A 22,291-nucleotide genomic window follows, 5' to 3' on the forward strand; every position below is an offset into this window, starting at 1 on the left:
CTTCCAAATGTCTTGGCAAGATGCTCAGCAACCGCTGGATAAATAATGTGACAAACAAGATAGTTAGGGAATGAAAAAAGATACAGCAGCTGTCAGGATGCCAGCTTCTGAAAGCAAAATCATCTCCGTTGGCTCACTCATGTGCTCAAGAAACATGCCCCCAAGCATTGAAATGGCAACCTGACAAACCACTGTAGAGAGACACTAACAGTGACTTCAATCAGAAAGACATGCAGCAGCTAAGCAAGATCAAGGTAGAGCGGGACGAGTTTGGTACCAGGGCCCATACATGCAGCACGGGACCTACAGAAAATGTAGGTTTTATTTTAAACAGCTTCATGTGAATATACAATAGTTGTATTTAATGGATAGTTGACCAAAGGAGAGTTAAATTCTTTGAGAATCTTTACTTCTAACAAGGCCAAATGCAGATTGCTGTTTGGGGAAATTAATAATCCAAAGAATCTTTATTGGATATGACATTACTGATCAATCGACCAACTCACGCTCCCCTGGTACAATTTAGTGACCCTGTTTTGCTTCTGTTCTTTATAATTTGCCTGTGGTTTAATTCAAATCAGTACTCCTTCATAGATAGAATTAAACAATGGAAAAATATATCTTGCCATAGCTTTACCTCTACATACATGCAAAATTACAGAATGTGTCAGGGCTTTCCATTTGTAGTCATGTTAATTATTTCAGCTCAAGCTTTGGTGAAAATAAAATATTCAGAAATACGAGTTAGAAAGTCTGCCTTCTTCAGAAAACGCATAAAAATGTTGTAACTGAAAAATGTGTTCAAAGTAATATTAAGAAAATGGATACTTATGCAAATCACCCTACAGCAACATGTATCATAATGTTTGCAAATGACAGTCCTATAAACCAAAAGATTCAATTTTCTAAGTGTAGCATTTATCTTCTTCTCTGACCTCGACAATACGAGTCACCCACTGCTACGTCACCCTGCGCTTGAGGTCAAGACTTAAGTCGAGAGATACACATTTGACACTGAAATCATTCTTGTTTTGTTTCTCAAAGGTTTATGGATACTAAAGATTATGCTCAGTTATTATTGAGCGGTTCTAATGAGCTAATTTGACATTTTTACAGTTAAATGGTCATTGATGTAATTATAATTGTGATAGTGATAGATTTGATGGTGCTACATGATAATTAAATTGGGTACCATTGTATATTAGAGCAACTTTCCATCATAGCAGCAGAGAGCTTCCTACCAATAATTCTCTTTCTTCACATCTCCTTACTGTGAGAGGGATTTATGCTCTTTCATTTATTGACTGATGAGTTTCCAGTCTGCATATGCAGTTTTTGCCTATGTTTCATCAGAAGAATTGCAAACTGTTTCCATTGTTTTAAATAGTTTAGTGGCTCTCTTTGTAGTTCTGAAGCTATCTTTTAGCTCAATTGTTTGCATGAGTTTCTGTGAACGTACAGTGTCATGAATGTCCTTCACTGAGAACCTTAATGAATAGCAAACTATCAAAGCTTCAGAAAATCAACTGTAATGATAAATGCATTTTCCAGTGTCAATGAATTCGTAAGATATTTGTAGGAGGTAACAGGACCAAAATGACAATCAACTAAATGTGACTGAAGCAACCAGGTGTTCATTTTTTCATACTCGGATTATAGGTGTCACTGGCAAGGCCAGCAATTATTGCCCATCCCTAGTTGCCCTTAAGAAGGTGAGCTGCCTTCTTGAACCACTGCAGCCCATGCGGTGAAGGTAGAGAGTTCTAGAATTTTGACCCAGCGACGATGAAGGAATGGTGATATATATCCAAGTCAGGATGGTGAGGGACTTGGAGGGGAACTTGGAGATGATGATGCTCTCATGCACCTGCTGCCCTTGTCCTTCTAGGTGGTGTTGAGGTCGTGGGTTTGGGAGGAGCTGCCAAAGAAGTCTTGGTGGGTTGCTGCAGTGCAACCTGTAAATAATACACACTGCAGCCACGGTGCGTCGGTGGTGGAGGGTGTGGATGTTGAGGCCAATATATGTGCCTCAATTTTTTATTTATAAGCACATACCAAAATGAGGTAACACAAACATCATCTGAAGCAAAGGTAGAAAATGCTGGAAATATGCAGCATCCGTAAAGAGAAAAGACAATTTAACCCATCGGGTGTAACCCAAAGGATTCTAATGGACGATTACACACAAAACATTAACCGGTATTTTCTCTTTTTATAGACATTGACAGACCTGCTGTGTATTTCCTGCATTCTCTATTTGTTTCTTTCGAATTTACAGCATTTGCAGTTTTTTCCTTCTTAGTCCATGCAAGTAACAATTGTCCAAATACATTCAGTACATATTATCATTAATGCTAGAGAATTGCTGAGATTTTTTTACTAGAATCTTTAAATTTGCAAATCAAGTAGTTTTCTGTAGAAACTACACCATCAAGCCCTGTTGTTCTCCATGACTGATTTGCATAAGAATAATGCCCTTCAGATATGAATCAATGCAATAAACTCATTTTTGTCACATGACCAACGGGTAGCCAGTCAAATTAAATTACCTTAGCCGCAGGTTGTAATAAATCCAAACATATTAGGCCACTCCAATTTTAAAATTTGAGATTACAAAGCTGTATACATTTTGAGTTGCATTTTTAAAACACATTATCAACAATCCTGTATATCTTCATTATTACCTTGAATTTATTTCATGTCATATTTATGAAAAATGCACAGTTTCTTTAGCAGCATAAATGTAATATTAAAGTGTTCTTGCAAAATGGATTTGAAAAAAATAATTCCAAGCATACTTTCACCCTGTTCTGTTACTCGTTACAAGGAAAGGAGAAATCAATACAAGTGAAAGCTACTACTTTTCAAGGAAAAAAAAGAGATTTATTTCTAATGAGTTCTGATGAAAGGTCATCGACCTGAAACATTAACTCTGTTTCTCTCTCCACCGATGCTGCCTGACCTGCTGAGTGTTTTCTAGCACTTTCTGGATTTATTTCTAAGACCTTCGAATTGTAAAATCGTTATTAACAATGACAACAACTTGCATTTACATAGCATCTTTGACGTGGTGAAACGTCCCAAGGTGCTTCACAGGAGCGTTATCGGGCAAAATTTGACAACGAGCCACATAGGGAGATATTAGGACAGATGACCAAAAGCTTGGTCAAAGAGATAGGTTTTAAGGAGGAGAGAGAGGTAGAGAGGCGGAGAGGTTTAGGGAGGGAATTCCAGAGCTCAGGGCCTAGGCAGCTGAAGGCACGGATGCCAATGGTGGAGCAATTAAAATCGGGGATGCACAAGAGGCCAGAGTTGGAGGAGCGCAGAGATCTCAGAAGGTTGTAGGGCTGGAGGAGGTTACAGAGATAGGGAAGGGCGAGGCCATTTGAAAGGGCTTTGAAAACATGGATGAGAATTTTAAAATCGAGGCGTTGCCGGACCAGAAGCCAATGTAGGTCAGTGAGCACAGGGGTGACGGGTGAACGGGACTTGATGCAAGTTAGGATATGGGCAGCAGAGCTTTGGACAAGCTCAAGTTTACGGAGTGACAGCAGTTCTGTTACTGGTTACCTGAGATATTTCCATTTGCCATAAGCACACAGCCTGATACCAGAATGAAGATGTTTAACTTGTTAATGCTCATGCATGGTGCAATCTAGGCTGATACGCCAGCGTAGTACTGAGGGAAGTGATGTACTGTTGGAGGTGCCAACTTTCAGATGAGACGCTAATCCGAGGCCCAGTCTGCCCTGACAGGTGGACGGAAAAGATCCCACGGAACTATTTCGAAGAAGAGCAAGGGGGTTCTCCCCGGTGTCCTAGCCAATATTTATCCCTGAACGAACATCACTAAAAACAGATCATCTGGTCATTATCACACTGTTGTTTGTAGGAGTTTGCTGTGCACAAATTGGCTACCGCATTTTCTACATTACAGTAGCCAAAAGTACTTAACTGGCTGTAAAGTGCTTTGGGACATTCTGAGGTCGTGAACAGTGCTACATAAAATGCAAATCTTTCTTTCTATTGCAACGGCAGTTTTGCTGAATTAATTCAGCTTTCAAGGGCTGACATTTCACTGAACTGCCCCAATTTCTTTATCACTCAAGTCTGAATAACTATTGCTTGATTACTTTAAACATAATAACCTGGGACAAAATAAATTGGCACTTGGAAAAGTATGGGCTAATAAATGAAAGTCAGCACGGATTTGTTGAAGGAAAATCATGTTTGGCTAACATGATTGAGTTCTTTGATGAAGTAACAGAGATGGTTGATGAGGATAGTGTGGTTGATGTTGTGTATATGGACTTTCAAAAGGCATTTGATAAATTACCACATAATAGGCTTGTCAGCAAAATTAAAGCCCGTGGGATTAAAGGGACAGTGGCAGCGTGGATACAAAATTCGCTAAGGGACAGAAAGTAGAGAGTAGTGGTGAACGGTTGTTTTTCACACTGGAGGGAAGTATACAGTGGTGTTCCCCAGGGGTCGGTATTAGGACCACTGCTCTTTTTGATATATATTAATGACCTAGACTTGGGTATACAGGGTATAATTTCAAAGTTTGCAGATGACACAAAACTTGGAAATGTAGTAAACAATGTGGATGATAGTAACAGACTTCAGGAGGACATAGACAGACTGGTGAAATTGACAGACACATGGCAGATGAAATTTAGCGCAGAGAAGTGTGAAGTGATACATTTTGGTAGGAAGAATGAGGAGAGGCAATATAAACTAAATGGTACAATTTTAAAGGGGGTGCAGGAACAGAGAGTCCTGGGGATGCACATACACAAATCTTTGAAAGTGGCAGGACAAGTTGAGAAGGCTGTAAAAAAAAGCATATGGAGTCCTGGGCTTTATTAATAGAGGCATAGAGTACCAAAGCAAGGATGTTATGCTAAACCTTTATAATGTGGAGATGCCGGTGATGGACTGGGGTGGACAAATGTAAGGAATGTTACAACATCAGGTTATAGTCCAACAGTTTTATTTGAAAATCACAAGCTTTCGGAGGCTTTCTCCTTCATCAGGTGAGTGTGAGATTCCATGAAGGTTACAGCTTATATAGTCAGAGAACAATGCCTGGTGATTACAGATAATCTTTCCAACTGCCCGTTGTCAAGGCAATCAAAGTGTTCAGACAGAGAGACATTACATACAGGACTACTGAATATACAAATGGTCAGAACCCAAAGACAGAGAGAGAGAGAGAGAGAGAAACATCCGAAAGGAAGAGAAAGAGAGAGAATGACCAGTTGTATTAAAAACAGATAACTCTTTTTTCGCTGGTGGGGTTACGTGTAGCATGACATGAACCCAAGATCCCGGTTGAGGCCATCCTCATGGGTGCGGAACCTGGCTATCAATTTCTGCTCGACGATTTTGCGTTGTCGTGTGTCTCAAAGGCCGCCTTGGAGAATGCTTACCCGAAGATCGGTGGCTGAATGTCCTTGACTGCTGAAGTGTTCCCCGACTGGGAGGGAACCCTCCTGTCTGGCGATTGTTGTGCGGTGTCCGTTCATCCGTTGTCGCAGTGTCTGCATGGTCTCGCCAATGTACCATGCTCCGGGGCATCCTTTCCTGCAACGTATGAGGTAGACAACGTTGGCCGAGTCACAGGAGTATGAACCATGTACCTGGTGGGTGGTGTCCTCTCGTGTGATGGTGGTATCTGTGTCGATGATCTGGCATGTCTTGCAGAGGTTGCCGTGGCAGGGTTGTGTGGTGTGGTGGATGCTGTTCTCCTGAAAGCTGGGTAATTTGCTGCGAACGATGGTCTGTTTGAGGTTGGGTGGCTGTTTGAAGGCGAGTAGTGGAGGTGTGGGGATGGCCTTAGCGAGTTGTTCCTCGTCATCAATGACATGTTGAAGGCTGGGGAGAACATGGCGCAGTTTCTCCGCTCTGGGGAAGTACTGGACGACGAAGGGTACTCTGTTGGTTGCGTCCCGTGTTAGTCTTCTGAGGAGGTCTATGCGATTTTTCGCTGTGGCCCGTCGGATGACAGGGCCACAGCGGGCCATTGCATAGACCTCCTCAGAAGACTAACACGGGACGCAACCAACAGAGTACCCTTCATTGTCCAGTACTTCCCTGGAGCGGAGAAACTACGCCATGTTCTCCGCAGCCTTCAACATGTCATTGATGATGAGGAACACCTTGCTAAGGCCATCCCCACGCCTCCACTACTCACCTTCAAACAGCCACCCAACCTCAAACAGACCATCGTTCGCAGCAAATTACCCAGCTTTCAGGAGAACAGCATCCACCACACCACACAACCCTGCCACGGCAACCTCTGCAAGACGTGCCAGATCATCGACACAGATACCACCATCACACGAGAGGACACCACCCACCAGGTACATGGTTCATACTCCTGTGACTCGGCCAACGTTGTCTACCTCATACGTTGCAGGAAAGGATGCCCCGGAGCATGGTACATCGGCAAGACCATGCAGACACTGCGACAACGGATGAACGGACACCGCGCAACAATCGCCAGACAGGAGGGTTTCCTCCCAGTCGGGGAACACTTCAGCAGTCAAGGACATTCAGCCACCGATCTTCGGGTAAGCGTTCTCCAAGGCGGCCTTCGAGACACACGACAACGCAAAATCGTCGAGCAGAAATTGATAGCCAAGTTCTGCACCCATGAGGACGGCCTTAACCGGGATCTTGGGTTCATGTCACACTACATGTAACCCCACCAGCGAAAAAAGAGTTATCTGTTTTTAATAGAACTGGTCATTCTCTCTCTTTCTCTTCCTTTCGGATGTTTCTCTCTCTCTCTCTCTCTCTCTGTCTTTGGGTTCTGACCATTTGTATATTCAGTAGTCCTGTATGTAATGTCTCTCTGTCTGAACACTTTGATTGCCTTGACAACGGGCAGTTGGAAAGATTATCTGTAATCACCAGGCATTGTTCTCTGACTATATATGCGGTAACCTTCATGGAATCCCACACTCACCTGACGAAGGAGAAAGCCTCCGAAAGCTTGTGATTTTCAAATAAAACTGTTGGACTATAACCTGATGTTGTAACATTCCTTACATTAAACCTTTATAAAACACTGGTTAGGGCCCACCTGGAGTATTGTGTTCAATTTTGGGCACCACACTTTAAGAAGGATGTCAAGGCCTTAGAGAGGGTGCAGAGGAGATTTGCTAGAATGGTACCGGGGTGAGGTACTTCAGTTATGTGGAGAGACTGGAGAAGCTGGGGTTGTTCACCTTAAAGCAGAGAAGATTAAGAGGAGATTTGATAGAGGTGTTCAAAATCATGAACAGTTTTGATAGAGTAAATAAGGAGAAACCGTTTCCAATGGCAGAAGGGTCAGTAACCAGAGGACATAGGTTTAAGGTGATCGGCAAAAGAGCCAGAGGTGACATGAGGAAACATTTTTTTTCGCAGCGAGTTGTAATGATCTGGAATGCACTGCCTGAAAAAGGTGGTGGAGGCAGATTCAACAGTAACTTTCAAAAGGGAATTGAATAAATACTTGAAAGGAAAAAATTTACAGGGTTATGGGGAAAGAGTAGGGAAATGGGACTAATTGGCTAGCTCTTTCAAAGAGTCGGCACAGGCACGATGGGCCGAATGGCCTCTTCCTGTGCTGTACCTACTACGATACTATGATAAGAACACTTAGCCACAGGATACTTCTAAGTAAACCCCACTGTAAGATACAAGATCAAGAATTCATGGTATATTCCAAGATGACTATCAAAGGATTGATACACACCTGCATTGAAATGATTAGCCACAACGTCCTTGAAGATCTAACACAATTGGTGATATTTCCATTTACAATTTCAAACCGTACATTTCTGGTGCGGTGCTGTGGTTTTAAACATGGTTCTCCAATGGCTGGTCATGGACAGAACAGTTCCAATCCCAGCTTGTCTATGTCACTGAGGGAATCTAGTAAACAGAAACAAGGCACTGTCGGCCAGTAAATGAAGGAGAATGGCTGGTGAATCACCCTTATCTGCTCTGGCATGCCTCCCAATGGCATGTACAATGTACAGATTCAAAAGTAGCACTGAAACAGGCCACACTCCATTACCACACTCCAAGCCTGGGAATAAATAGTACAGCACGCCAAGAAGGGAGACAAAACTAATTCAAATTGCAACATCGGAACTGTAACAAAAGAGAAATTGCTCCATAAGGTTATGGAAATCACTAAGATATTGTGTGCCATTTTTTCATCTTTCACTTGGATCTATTGGCGGAGGTCTTTTATGTTGTTGGTGGGGGTCTTTTACTTGTTTCTGTTGGTGGGGGTCTTTTACTTGTTTCTGTTGGTGGGGGTCTTTTACTTGTTTCTGTTGGAGGGGATCATTTAGTGGTTTCTGTGGGTGGGGGCTTTTACTTGTTTCTGTTGGTGGGGGTCTTTTACTTGTTTCTGTTGGCGGGGGCTTTTACTTGTTTCTGTTGGAGGGGATCATTTAGTGGTTTCTGTGGGTGGGGGTCTTTTACTTGTTTCTGTTGGTGGGGGTCTTTTACTTGTTTCTGTTGGAGGGGATCATTTAGTGGTTTCTGTTGGTGGGGGTCTTTTACTTGTTTCTGTTGGCGGGGGCTTTTACTTGTTTCTGTTCGTGGGGGTCTTTTACTTGTTTCTGTTGGTGGGGGCTTTTACTTGTTTCTGTTGGTGGGGGTCTTTTACTTGTTTCTGTTGGTGGGGGTCTTTTACTTGTTTCTGTTGGTGGGGGTCTTTTACTTGTTTCTGTTGGTGGGGGTCTTTTGCTTGTTTCTGTTGGAGGGGATCATTTAGTGGTTTCTGTGGGCAGGGGTCTTTTTTTTGTTTCTGTTGGAGGGGGTCTTTTAGTGGTTTCTGTGGTGGGAGTCTCTTACTTGTTTCTGTTGGAGGGGGTCTTTTAGTTGTTTCTGTGGGTGGGGATCTTTTAGTTGTTTCTGTTGGCGGGGTTTTTTTCCTTGTTTCTGTTGGCGGGGGTCTTTTACTTGTTTCTGTTGATGGGGGTCTTTTTGTCCCTGTGTGTGTAGTCCCATATCCGGAACTGAGTACATCATTAACATTATGCCAGAGCAATTGTCATTGAGATGAAATAGTCTCCAATACAATGCACTTTGAATTAAAAACTATCCAATTATAAATATGTTTCAAGTATCTGTGCCTGAAGGGCACCAGCCTTCAGCAACCACTGATTGGAGCTGACTAATTAACAGCAGATTGAAAATAGCCTAAATGCAAGCATTTCTACCTCACATTAATGCAATAGCATCAGCAAGGTATACTGTTAACAATTAAATGCTTTACATTAATTACACAGGATGCTTCCTGTTATAATTCACTGTACAAGTTGTGTAGGTGTGTTGTAGCATTTCAGTCTGATGTTTTGTGCGATTGAAACTAATCTAAAACATAACTTAGGGAAAATAAAATAAATCATTTTAATGCAGGCAATGGATATTTGAATCTTTATAAAATGACAAGGGAATTAGGAAAAATGATTGAACATAAAATGTGATATTTGACACACTTATCTAACCACGTCAATTACTGCAGCAATTGGCTGGTACAAGAGTTTTGTGTGCTGATTTAGACTTCAATGAAGCATGGCACAAAGCACTTCAAAAATTTAATGCTGATCTAATTATTCCATCAACCAACTCAAATAATCACTTATCACAACCATCAGTTTTATCTGGCTTTCTGTTTCTCTGACTCACAATACAATTTCTACAACATACAACAGTACCCAGCGACCACAACCTGTTACATGCAGTCATTTGACAAGATGCAAAATACCTAATGCAGAATCACGTAAGAGGTTAAAAGCCCAAATTGGACACATTTCCGATGTCTTCGCGTTTTTCAAGATAGCCCACTGCATGCTGTTTCCGTGCATTATACTCCTACGGCTGCATAGAAAAGAAATCCGGTTCGAAATCAGAGATCTCAAAAATATACAACAAAGCACCAAAAAAGAGAGAGAGAGAGAAAGACATTAGTCTTGATGCGTGGGTGACACACCTTAGAAATGTAGATGGATGTATAATGGTCTAATAGCTTTACATGTGTAGTGGTAAGAAAGAAATAATTGTCAAGCAGAGCAAGTCTCACAGGGATCCCCTTTGTTTGAAAGTACTGCTTCAAAGAAGATGGTATTCCTATTCTCCCTTTGAGGAAGACCCTGTGTGGGAGGATATGTGGGCTTCCCTATCATGACACAACTGGTTGTGCCTTTAGCTAGAGCATAACTCAATTGCACAAACTAGGCAGATCCTCAAAAAAAACACACAAAGGATAAATAAAAGCAACTAAGTGATAGGCAAAGTGTGGGTTGAAGAATGTTACCTCCTGAGGAGATGACAGTTTAGAGAAGCCAGCTCATCATAAGTCTTAAAGCAGTAATAGACAGGTAGGTCACAATTAAACATCTCCTCTCTACAGCAAAACCACTGCTCAGCAGCACAAACTGCTGCCATCGTCTGTGGCTGTGATAGATATTTATCTGAGGTTTTGCACACACAAATAAAACAGGACAGGCTGACACAGTGAATTACTATTTGTGGCCCGTTGCTGGTGCAGAATTGGCTGTTGTGTTTGCCAGCATGACAGTCAATGCACTACAAAAGTCATTCATGATGTGAAGTGCGTAGAGAAATTTTGACTCGACCAGGCACTAAACAAATACAAGTATATTAGTATAAATAGCAAACTAGTGATCACTGTCATTGAATTGTGTGACAGGATCATTGGAGATTGGAAAACAGCAGAAACCAAGAAGAGCTTCAAATTCTGATCATGATAATTTGAATTGTTTAAATTCTGAAACACAAAACAGTACATGTGGGGGATTATTTTCCTCTGCATAAATTTCGTGAAAACGTAGATGTGCATAAGCAGAGAGGAGCAAGGGTGGTGGAAAGTGCTGATTTGATTTTTGTCCATTACTCCTATGTCCATACTCTGAGTTTTGTTCCCATTCACAAATGACTGAACGGAAATAAGTCAGAAAAATAAACAATGTTTTGCTTGTTAAAGAGCGTTGACACTGTGTTAAAGGCCAATCATCAGGAACTCATGCAGTTACACAGAGTCGGAGGGGGGAGGAATATTCACTAAATGAAAAATGAGTTCTGAATTCATACTAAGAATTGTCATTAGTCTTAGAAATACTTAGAAGTTACAACAAGGGAACAGGTCATTCCCCCCAACCAGTCTGTGTCAGCATTTAACCTCCACACGAGCAAACAATCTTAATCATATTTACCTCCCGTTTCCATATCCCTTCAACCCCTTTTCCTTCATCCACCTATCCAAACTAATCTTGAATGTTGACATAGTTTCTACATTAGCCACTAACCCTGGAAGTGAATTCCACAGCCTCACAACTCTCTGTCGATCAAAGATGTTCAAGTATCATCTCAGCGTTGACAGAAATGAACAGTACAAAGGAGTTTTCAGTCCTACAGACACTTGGCTGGGTACCTCCTGGCGCAGTAGGAGCAGGAGAAGGGGACCGTGTGAAAGGTATTTATTGATAGAATCAACAATTTTTTTTTCTTAACTCAGCTTGTAGGGACAAGTCCTAGAGGAGACAATATGTTGGACGTGGTGTTCAGTAATGAGCCACAGGTGACCTGAAGGTGAAGGAGCACCTTACAGATTGGGACCATTCTATAATAAGGTTTAAATTATGGGCCATAGGGGTAATAATATGCTGGTGCTGCATTTTAGAAAGATGCAGGTTTTATGAACATACGAACTACGAACATACGAATTAAGAGCAGGAGTAGGCCATCCGGCTCCTTGAGCCTGCACTGCCATTTGATAAGATCATGGCTGATCTGATTGTGACCGCAACCCTACTTTCCCGTCTACCAACCTTTGACTCCCTTGTTAATCAGGAATATATCTAACTTAGCCTTAAAAATATTCAATGACCCTGCCTCCACTGCTCTCTGGGGAAGGGAGTTCCACAGACTCCTGACCCTCTGAGAGAAAAAATTTCTCCTCATCTCCATCTTAAATGGGAGACCCCTTATTTTTAAACTGTGGCCCCTAGTTCTAGTCTCTCCCACGAGGGGAAACATCCCCTCAACATCTACCCCTTCTAGTCCCCTCAAGGTCTTATATGTTTCAATAAGATCACCTCTCATTCTTCTAAACTCTAGTGTATACAGGCCCAACTTGTCCAACCTTTCCTCATAAGATAACCCCCTCATCCCAAAAAGCGGTGATACAGCAGGGCTCAGCCGGGTTTTGGAAATAAAGAGATTTAGCATTGGTTAAATCAGAGTGGGAGCGGGGTGCAGATGACTGCAATGCGCAAAAAAATGGGATACTTTTAAGAAAATTCAGAAACAGAAAGAAGTCTTAAATATCCTGATGGAAGGAAAAGAGTGTACAAGGAGAGAAAGGCACAAGGCTACACGAGGAGTTAGTTCAACAACTGGCACCGAAGAAGGGGTATTTTAGAAGTTAGAAATAGAGTAACAGTCCTTAACATAGAGAACGGTACCAAAAAGAGCATTTACTAAAAAAGGAGTTAGGAAGGCTAAAATGAATCTAGAAAGCAGGACAGTAAAAAATAGTCAGGGCGATGGGAAAGCATTTTTTTGCTAAAGTTAGGAGTCAAAGATCAGTTAGGGAACAACTAGGAACATTGCAGGATGACTTAGAAAGGTATGGCAAAAAAAGTTGAAGATACTTTGGATCTGTTTTTAACTGTGAGAAGGTTGGATCTGCCCCATGCCTAGTAGAAAAGTCTATTACTCAGATTGGTTGTTTACATATATCAAGGGGTGGGGGAGGGGGTGCCAGATAAATTAAAATGGCTCAAGGCAGAAAAAACAGCAGGGCCAGAATTAATTTATTCGGAAAGAAATGGCAGAGGTTTTGTGTGATGCCCTGGTAAATGTTTTCATTGAGATTTGGGGCGGTGCCAGAGGATTGGAGGAAAACGCAAGTGATGTCACTTTACCTGTCAGTGTCCCTGACATATGCAACTTCACCACTTTTCCTGTCTTGCCTGTGCTTCTTGAATACTCTAAACTCTTGTGCATTGTAATTGTCCACTTACTACTCCAAGTGGATACTGAAAAATAGAAACTACTCCAAACTCCTCCTCTCTACCACAAACTGCTTTCTCAGACCTCCCTCCTCCAAACTCCCATCCTCACCTCAAACTCAAAATGCAAGTAACTTTTCAATGTCCAAAACCAAGTTGCTGTTGACTCCTCTGACTATCCCTCCAGTCCTCCACCTCCTCAACTCCCAGCCCTCCCTCCTGCTCTCCACCCAATCGTGCTCACACCCATCTTCTTTCTGCAGTTTATTCACCATTTCCCCCAGCCTTCCGCACAATCATTTCACCTATGAAGCCTACCACCAACTCTCTCAATCCCCTCCTATCTCAACTTCTGACTATTCAACTTCACCTCCTCAGTCCCCTGCTTGCAGTCATCATCAGTCTGTTTTGATCCTCTGGCACTGGCCCTAACTCCTGTACAAATACTGTTATCAATCAGTCTCAAAAAAGCAGCCTCATCCCCTCCATTATCTCCTATTAACATTCTATCTCCAACCTTCCCTTTCTTTCCAAAGTCCTGAAATGCATAATTGTCTTGCAATCATGTCTCCACCTCACCATGTTTGAGATACTCCAATTTAGCTTTCACCCTGCCCACAGCCCTGACGTGGCACTAGTCAAAGTTGTAAATAACATCCTATGTCGCTGTGACCATGGCTCCCTATCTCTCCTCCTAAACCTCAACATTGCTTTGACATTGTTGACAACTTCACTCTCCTCTAATATTTCTCCTCTGCATCCCACCACTAAAAGTGCTGGTTCCACTCATACTTATCGCAACAGAGACATTACATCATCTCCGATGGTTCCTCCTCCTCTACTGTCGCCATCACCACTGGTGTAAGCCAGGGCTTCATCCTTCGACCCTTCCTCTTCATCAGGGTACAGCTCATAATCACTCAGCACTTAAGATTGTTTTACATCAGTAATAGATTGTGATGTCTGGAGTGTGATGCCTGTGAGTGCTGATGTACCATTTTAATATATTATAGATAGATGATTAACATGTTATATTCAACTAACCTCATCAGGCCCAAAGTCTTTGACAGCCTCCCCGTTTATTAATTTCACATTTCTCAGTTCTATGCAGTTTGTCCTAGATGAATGCACTTGTTCCACACCTCTTGTTCTCCCACTATTTACAGGTTATGATCAGAGCAACAAGAATAAGTCAGAAATTCATTCATTTCTCTGTGTGAATACAACAACTCACACCAAACTTCAACTTCATAGCTGTCCTTTGCTACTACCGTACAGTAATATTCTTCCTTTACCTTGGTCCTCTTTATCTTCACTTTTCTCTCCACCTTTTCTCTCTTGAAGGTGTTGAATCCCTCACTATGATATGGTTGCACAAATGGTACTCGCCCTGCAGCATATCGCCAATGTAATCATTATTCATGCTTGCGTCTTGACAGTGAGTGTTGACAGGTTATCCAACTGTGCAGCACATCACAGCTGAGCCCAATTCTGTCCTTACATAGGCACACCTGGTGATGATTGCCGTATAGTAATCGGGAGGGCCTTCCCTACATCTACTCATGGTTCTTTCATTGTAGCCTCAGCTAATATCAGCTGTGGCTCAGTGGTAGCATTCTCTGAGTCCAAAGATTCTGGGTTCAAGTCCCACTCCAGGAACCTGTGCACAAAATCTAGGTTGATACTCCAGTGCAGCACAGAGGGATCTTCTCGTTGCTGTTTGTGGGACCTTGCTGTGTGCAAATTGGCTGCTTTGTTTCCTACATTACAACAATGACTGTACTTCATTGGCTGTGAATCACCTTGGGATGTCCTGAAGTTTGTTATATAAATGCAAGATTTTTCATTCTTTCTTTTAAAAGCACAGACCAAAGATCGGACTTGGGACCTGCTTAATCTGTACAGCTCAAATATGGACACTCTCACATAGATTTTATTTAATAAATGGGTTAATGCCAGCGGTAACATAATGCTGGTCGGAACACTTTTCCCTCTGAGCCTTTGGGGCAGCTACATTTTGGTCTTCTGTATCAGCTCATGGAATTCTTCCAAATCTCCTTCCCACTACCCGTCGCAGTCACGCTCTAGATCACATGTTGCACACTGCCAAGTCCTTTGTTTCTGGACCGTGCTTGAGGGCTGCCTTGTCTGACCAAAAATGTCCTCCCGTTCCTCCATGGTGCAATGCACAGGACTGAAATGTGTTTTTTGAATTTGACACTGGCCTATTACTCTAAAAGTCTTGTGTTCTCTGCAACTAGATTTTTTTTTAAATCATCATTTACACCAGTTAAATAACACACTACACACTTGTAAATTGAGAAAGGAATTCCAACAGGTGTGTTGTGATTGGCCGGTTTTCAGTCAGCAATTTAATTGGCAATTGTCAAAATCCACAAAAAGGGTTATTCACACCTTTTTGAAAATGAGAAAAAATATAACCCAAGAACTCTTTATCTGTTTAATCTATGTCCAACTTTATTATATATATGCACCTGGTTCACATTTTATCCGATTTGAATTCACTCCGCCTGTCGTAACGAGGCAGTAGCAGTGTAGAAATGGCGTTGGGTTACTTACTGCCCTGTCTACACTGGTGCTGCAGCTGTCACCATCTTGGGTAGCGCTGTCCCCGAGGAGGCTGCGGTGCAGACGAAACTGTCACCCATCTCCTTCTGGAATGTGCCTTTGCAAGGAAGGTCTGGAGAGAGATGCAGTGGTATCTGTCCAGGTTCGTCCCGAGCAGTTCCGTAATACAGGACTCTGTGCTCTACGGGTTGTTCCCAGGTACGCACACCAAGACGGACATCAACTGCTGCTGGAAGACCATCAACTCGGTGAAAGACGCCCTTTAGTCTGCCCGAAACCTGCTGGTCTTCCAGCGCACGAAGCTGTCCTCGACCGAGTGTTGCAGACTGGCACATTCCAAGGTTCAGGACTATGTGCTCAGGGACGCACTGAAGCTGGGTGCGGCCGCCGCAAAGGCTCTGTGGGGAAAGGCAACTATTTAGAACCTTCCCGCCATTGTATATCGAGGGGCTGCAATCAGGAAAACCCCCCCCCGGGCAGAATGTAAAATTCAAATTGATGTAATGTACCTGTAATGACTCTGTAATGTACCTGTAATGTATTCTGTAATCAATAATCTGTATTGAGTGTAATGCAATGAGACACCCAGAGTGTCATGAACTGTAATTATGTACAATGTGTTCATTGAACTGTACTTGATGTAACCTGCAAATTGTATAATCTGTATTGTGTATATTTGGAATGTGATATGACAACTGTATTGTATGTTTTGCTGCAAATTTTATGAATAAAGTATATTTTTGGAAAAAAAATCTGAACAGTACTCCTCCTGCACCTACAAAAACCCACTGTCGACTCACCCTAGCCCCCACCCCCGAGATCGCCTCACACCCCCCCACCAAGCACGGGATCCAGGCCATTTCTCACCCTCTTACAACCGGCAAGCTGCAACGGATGCCCGTGTGGCGACCACAGCTCGCCAGCGATGTGTTAATGAGGCCCGGGGTTCAAAATGGCTCAGGCTTCAGGGCAGCAACAAGGGGCTGGGAGATTCCACCTGCTTCCTGCCACCCGCCGTCCTCCATAAGGCCATTCGGCCCCTCGAGCCTGCTCTGCCATTAATGAGATCATGGCTGATCTGATTTTTACCTCAACTCCACTTTCCCGCCCTTTCCCCATATCCTTTGACTCCCTTGCTGATCAAAAATTTGTCTAACTCAGCCTTGAATGTATTCAATGACTCAGCCTCCACAGCCTTTTGGGGTAAAGAATTCAAAGATTCACGACCCTCTGGGAGAAGAAATTCCTCCTCATTTCCGTCTTAAACGGGCGACCCCTTATTCTGTGACTATGCCCCCTAGTTTTAGATTCCCCCTTGAGGGGTAACATCCTCTCAGCATCTACCCTATCAAGTCCCCTCAGAATCTTGTACGTTTCAATAAGATCTCCTCTCATTCTTCTAAACTCCAATGAATATAGACCCAACCTGTTCAATCTTTCCTCATAAGACAACCCTTCCATACCCGGAATCAACATGGTGAACCTTCTCTGAACTGCCTCCAATGCAAATTTGTCCTTCCTTAAATAGGGGCACCAGAACTGTACGCAGTACTCCAGGTGTGGTCTCACCAGCACCCTGTACAGTTGTAGCATGACTTCCCTGCTTTTATAGTCCATCCCCCTAGAAATAAAGGCCAATATTACGTTTGCCTCCTGGATTACCTGCTGTACCTGTATGTTGACTTTTTGCGTTTCATATACGAGGACACCCAGATCCCTCTGTACCGCAGCATTTTGTGGTATTTCTCCATTCAAATAATATTTTGTTTTTTTATTTTTCCTCCCAAAGTGGATGACTTCATGTTTTCCCACATTATATTCCATCTGCCAAATTTTTGCCCATTCGCTTAACCTGTCAATATCCCTTTGCAGACATTTTGTGACCTCATCGCAACTTGCTTTTCCACCTATCTTTGTATCATCAGCAAATTTGGCCACAAGACACTCTGTTGCTTCATCCAAGTCATTGATATATATTGTAAATAGTTGAGGCCCCAGCACTGAGCCCTGCAGCACCCTACTAGTTACAGATTGCCATTTTGAAAATGACCCTTTAATCCCGACTCTATGTTTTCTGTTAGTTAGCCAATCCTCTATCCATGCCAGTATATTACCCCAACACCATGAGCTCTTATCTTGTGCAGTAATCTTTTATGTGGCACCTGAATTCTCCTCCTGAATTGTCACACTTTAGCATCATTCTGTGTAACTCATGCTAATTCTGTGTCACCCTTGCTTTTGATTGGCAGAAACTTTGTATTCCTAGAACTATGACCAATCACAACAGGTATGGAATGTACTGACCAACCCATAGAAAGTGGGAATTATAACTACCAATCAGCAGTTTTACAAAACTACCAATCAAAAGTTGCAAGTCAGGAAGCAGCTACCAAAGGCAAGGAGCAAAAAGGGAACTAATTAAATAGCTCTAACTACTTTTTGAAAATGTCCAATTCTGGGCACCACACTTTAGGACAGATGTCAAGGGCTTAGAGAGGGTGCAGAGGAGATTTACTAGAATGGTACCAGGGATGGGGGACTTCAGATATGTGGAGATTCTGGAGAAGCAGGGGTTGTTCTCCTTACAGCAGAGGAGGTTAAGGGGAGATTTAACAGAGATTTTCAAAATCATGAAGAATTTTGATAGAGTAAATAAGGAAAAACTGTTTCCAGTGCCAGAAGGGTCGGTAACCAGAGGATGCAGATTTAAGATGATTGGCAAAAGAGCCAGAGGCGAGATGAGGAGACATTTTTTTACACAGCGAGTTGTTATGATCTGGAATGCACTGCCTGAAAGGGTGATGGAAGCAGATTCAATAGTAACTTTCAAAAGGGAACTGGATAAATACTTGAAGGGGAAAAATTTGCAGGGCCATGGGAAAGGGCAGGGAATTAGGTCTATTTAGATAGCTCTTTCAAAGAGCTGGCACAGGCACGATGGGCCGAATGGCCTTCTTCTGTGCTGTTTCATTCTATGACTCCTTGGGCTGCCATCTTGGTTTCTCCACTTAAGTAGGTTTTTACTACCGGAAATAAGATTTGGAACATGGTAAAGATATAAAAGTTATAAGATTTACATGCAAATTGTTAAATTTATCTGTACAGTAACGTTTTCTGTGTTTTAAATGTGTCTACCAATGTTTTCCATTGGAAGATTGCAAATGTCTGAGAAGCCTAGGACTTGAGATCATGGGACTTACCAGAACCATCGCTGTCAGCTGAAGAGACTTGGCAAGGCTGCGACCTACAATTCCCACTTGTATCTATGCTTGTAACTCCCAGAATTTCTTTTATGATTAACAGCAAGAGTGGGCATTCACGAAGCTTGCCAGGAGTTGCTGTGTGTAAGCCCACCCCCTCCCATACACTTATGTATCAATAAAAAATTACTGACATAAAACATTCCCAGGGAAACCATTTTTAGGAACAGTAAAAAGTAGCTGGAATTTGTGGGAAGTTTTTTATAAAACACAAAAGGAAGGTAAAAGAATGAACTTTTAATTTTTTTTCTGAAGTAGCTTTCCTAAAAAAGCAATGTAGGTTACTATATTCAAGAGCGACAAATAAAACTGCGCACTTTGAAATTTGGCATTATTTTTATATTTTGTAATCTATTCTAAGTAGTCACTAACTGCATTTCTATTATTTGCTTATCTCAAGAGAAAAAAGACTTGCATTTATATAGCACCTTTCACGACCTCAGGACGTCCCAAAGCTTTTTACAACCAATTAAATACTTTTGATGTAAGATAGGAACTCAAAAACTAAAATATTTGAAGGAACGTGCTACTATTCAAGTTTGGAAGAAATTAAGGTCCTGAATTTAAACATTTTTTTTGCGCAGAACCCTTTAACACGACTAAGTGCTGAGCCAGAGATATTTGATATAGAGAAAAAGATACAAATTGGTTTAATCTTTTCTCCAATTTCATATTTCTTGGTCCTCACCATAAAAGCCTGTGCCCTAAATTCTGCCTATTTGATATTGTAGGTAACAAGCTGTTTTGAAAGGAGTTATAGTCTGTATTCAAAGCATTGTATATTATGCCTCTAACCAGGAAGGAATCATAGAAGGAATTGGAAGGCAGCATTTTAATGTTTAAAACTGTGTTTAGAAGAAAAGGAATATGTAATCTGGTTTATGTTTATGTAATACAGATCAGATAAATGTAGATTTTTATATGCTTTCTGAGAAAATATTTATTTTCTTAACAGTTTGATGGCTTTTTATTTTGCTGGCAGTCATCATCATCAACATCCGCTGTGATGGGCTGGCCTTGATGAGACCACTTTTATGGCTGAATATAAGTAGTTCTTTTCGTCACGCTTGACTGACTCCTGCGCCTAATTTCAAGAGAAAGAGGTGGAGACAGGAAGGAGGTCAGTGGGATTAGCCCCCAGCGGGCATGCTGGGCTGTCAGGTCAGTGAGAGAGAAGGATGAGGCACTTGGAGTTCCTGCTCTTGAGGCAGGTTCCTTGATGGGCCCTTCGGAGAATGCAGAGAGAGGCACAGTGCATAGCTGTGAGTTTATCTGAGGGGGATTCAAGGCTGGGACGGCGGCAGGAGAGTAGGAAGGCAAAGAGGAAGTGATGGCTTGGGATAAGGACTGGGGGGGTGGGCAAAGGGGCAAAAATGAAAGGTTGTATGACTGGGTGACAGGAAAGGGAGGAGTCAGAAGAGAAGGGCCCGAGAGGAGCCAAGAGTATAAAAAGGAGATACAAGTAATGAACTTGGGTCCAGAGTGGCATCCAAAATGTGCACACAAATGGACACAGAGGGAATTCAAGCATGGCAGAGATTAAGAGAGACATGTTTTGATTGTAAACAGAGGACAGAAATGAGAGAGTCCAAAGTTAAAGTCTGAGGTCCATTGGTAAGGTGACGTTGACTTGTAGAAGATAAAAGGACAAAGAAAATTAATCATTTCCTGCTAGTTTCTTCTGATCTTGGGGAGAAGCCAGAAATTCATGAGCACTTGCCAATCTACAGAGAAACCTCTGACTTATTGTAAACACCATGGGAATTCCGCTCATGGAGTAAGATGGGAATACTGTATTTATCAGGAAAATTCTACATGTTTTCCAAAAGTAAGTAAAACAAATAGAAGATGGCAAAAGAAACAGTGAACGTAAGATAATATCTTTGGGGTGAGAATTTCTGCAGGGTTCTCCCAATCTTCCAGCATAACTTCAGAGGAAGATCAGTGGCAGCCCTGGAGAAATTGCGCAAACTGCTGTTTTTACGGTGTTTTGCCAAGGATTCTGCCAATCTTCTGCCGAAGTTACGGCAATCAACTGGAAGAATCCCCAGAGAAATTCCAGGCACTCAAGTAATATTGAAGAATTTTCTAAATATAAACATTTAAACATTTAAACTTCTTTTAAAATACTTTTGGGTAAATGAGCTGAGTTAGTGCACAGTTACTTCATATCTGTCCTTAATCAGGAAGCAGGGAGTAAATTGCTAAAGTCAGCTATCAGATTTCTAGGAACATCTGAGGAGATGGGGGGTGGAATTCGTCTTGAGTTGTAGTGCAAAATGGGCGATGTCATATCAGCCGCCCGTTTTACACTCCGCCTGATATTCTTTTCCACAAACCTAAGACCATCTTGATCTTTATGGCTCACACACACCATGTGGTGCCTTTAGCCACTTAGCCGTTAGAGGACCTCAATGGCAGATTTCTGATTGAGTATGACTTATTGGGAAACATTAAACCCTACTCCAAGGCAAGCAGAATTTATTTTTGAAGTACATTGTTCGTACAATGCTCACTGAGAAACGATACCATCTCATATTGTTTTATTAAAGGGGTATCTTCCAGAAGAATGTTTGGCAAACTTTTTAGCCTTGTTTGCAATTACAGATGAGTGCATCTCCAACAACACTTAAGAAGCTCGACACCATCCAGTACAAAGCAGCCCGCTTGATTGGCACCCCATCCACCACCCTAAACATTCACTCCCTTCACCACCAGCGCACAGTAGCTGCAGCGTGTACCACAGGATGCACTGCAGCAACTCGCCAAGGCTTCTTCGACAGCACCTCCCAAACCCACGACCTCTACCACCTAGAAGGACAAGAGCAGTAGGCACATGGGAACAACACCACCTGCACGTTCCCCTCCAAGTCACACACCATCCCGACTTGGAAATATATTGGCCGTTCCTTCATCATCGCTGGGTCAAAATCCTGGAACTCCCTTCCTAACAGCACTGTGGGAGAACCTTCACCACACGGACTGCAGCGGTTCAAGAAGGCGGCTCACCACCACCTTCTCAAGGGCAATTAGGGATGGGCAATAAATGCTGGCCTCGCCAGCGATGCCCACATCCCATGAACGAATAAAAAAAAAGTACATTGCACTAAAATGCATGCATAGCATGATTGTGACAAAAATGATGCATGGCTTTTGTGGTTCATTTTCCTTCCTAGACAAGAGAAGGTTTGTTGGCTGAACACTTTCTTTTCTTTAAACACTACCCTTTTTAATAAAATATAGAAAGAAGCAATTTGAGATTAATTTTGTATTTCGTTCAGAACAAGAATACAGCACTCCGATTCATTTAGTAGTCTTTGAAGCCATCTAGAGAATTAAAGTTGCAACTGCAGGTATTGTTAAAGGGCACAATAGCTGGCAGGAGTCCAGTGC

General features: G+C 42.3%; 1 long non-coding RNA gene across 1 annotated transcript; it reads right to left on the reverse strand.

Annotated features, from left to right (window-relative positions):
• Positions 1-15,501: 15,501 nt before the first annotated feature.
• Positions 15,502-18,897, reverse strand: LOC137340207 (uncharacterized). The gene is made up of 2 exons (XR_010966739.1): positions 18,839-18,897; positions 15,502-16,036 (listed from the first exon to the last, which is right to left on the reverse strand). It is a non-coding gene; the product is annotated as an uncharacterized lncRNA (long non-coding RNA).
• Between the last annotated feature and the right edge of the window lie 3,394 nt (positions 18,898-22,291).

The sequence above is a fragment of the Heptranchias perlo genome, chromosome 21 (genome assembly GCF_035084215.1).
Source record: "Heptranchias perlo isolate sHepPer1 chromosome 21, sHepPer1.hap1, whole genome shotgun sequence".
In the NCBI taxonomy this organism is placed as follows: domain Eukaryota; kingdom Metazoa; phylum Chordata; class Chondrichthyes; order Hexanchiformes; family Hexanchidae; genus Heptranchias; species Heptranchias perlo.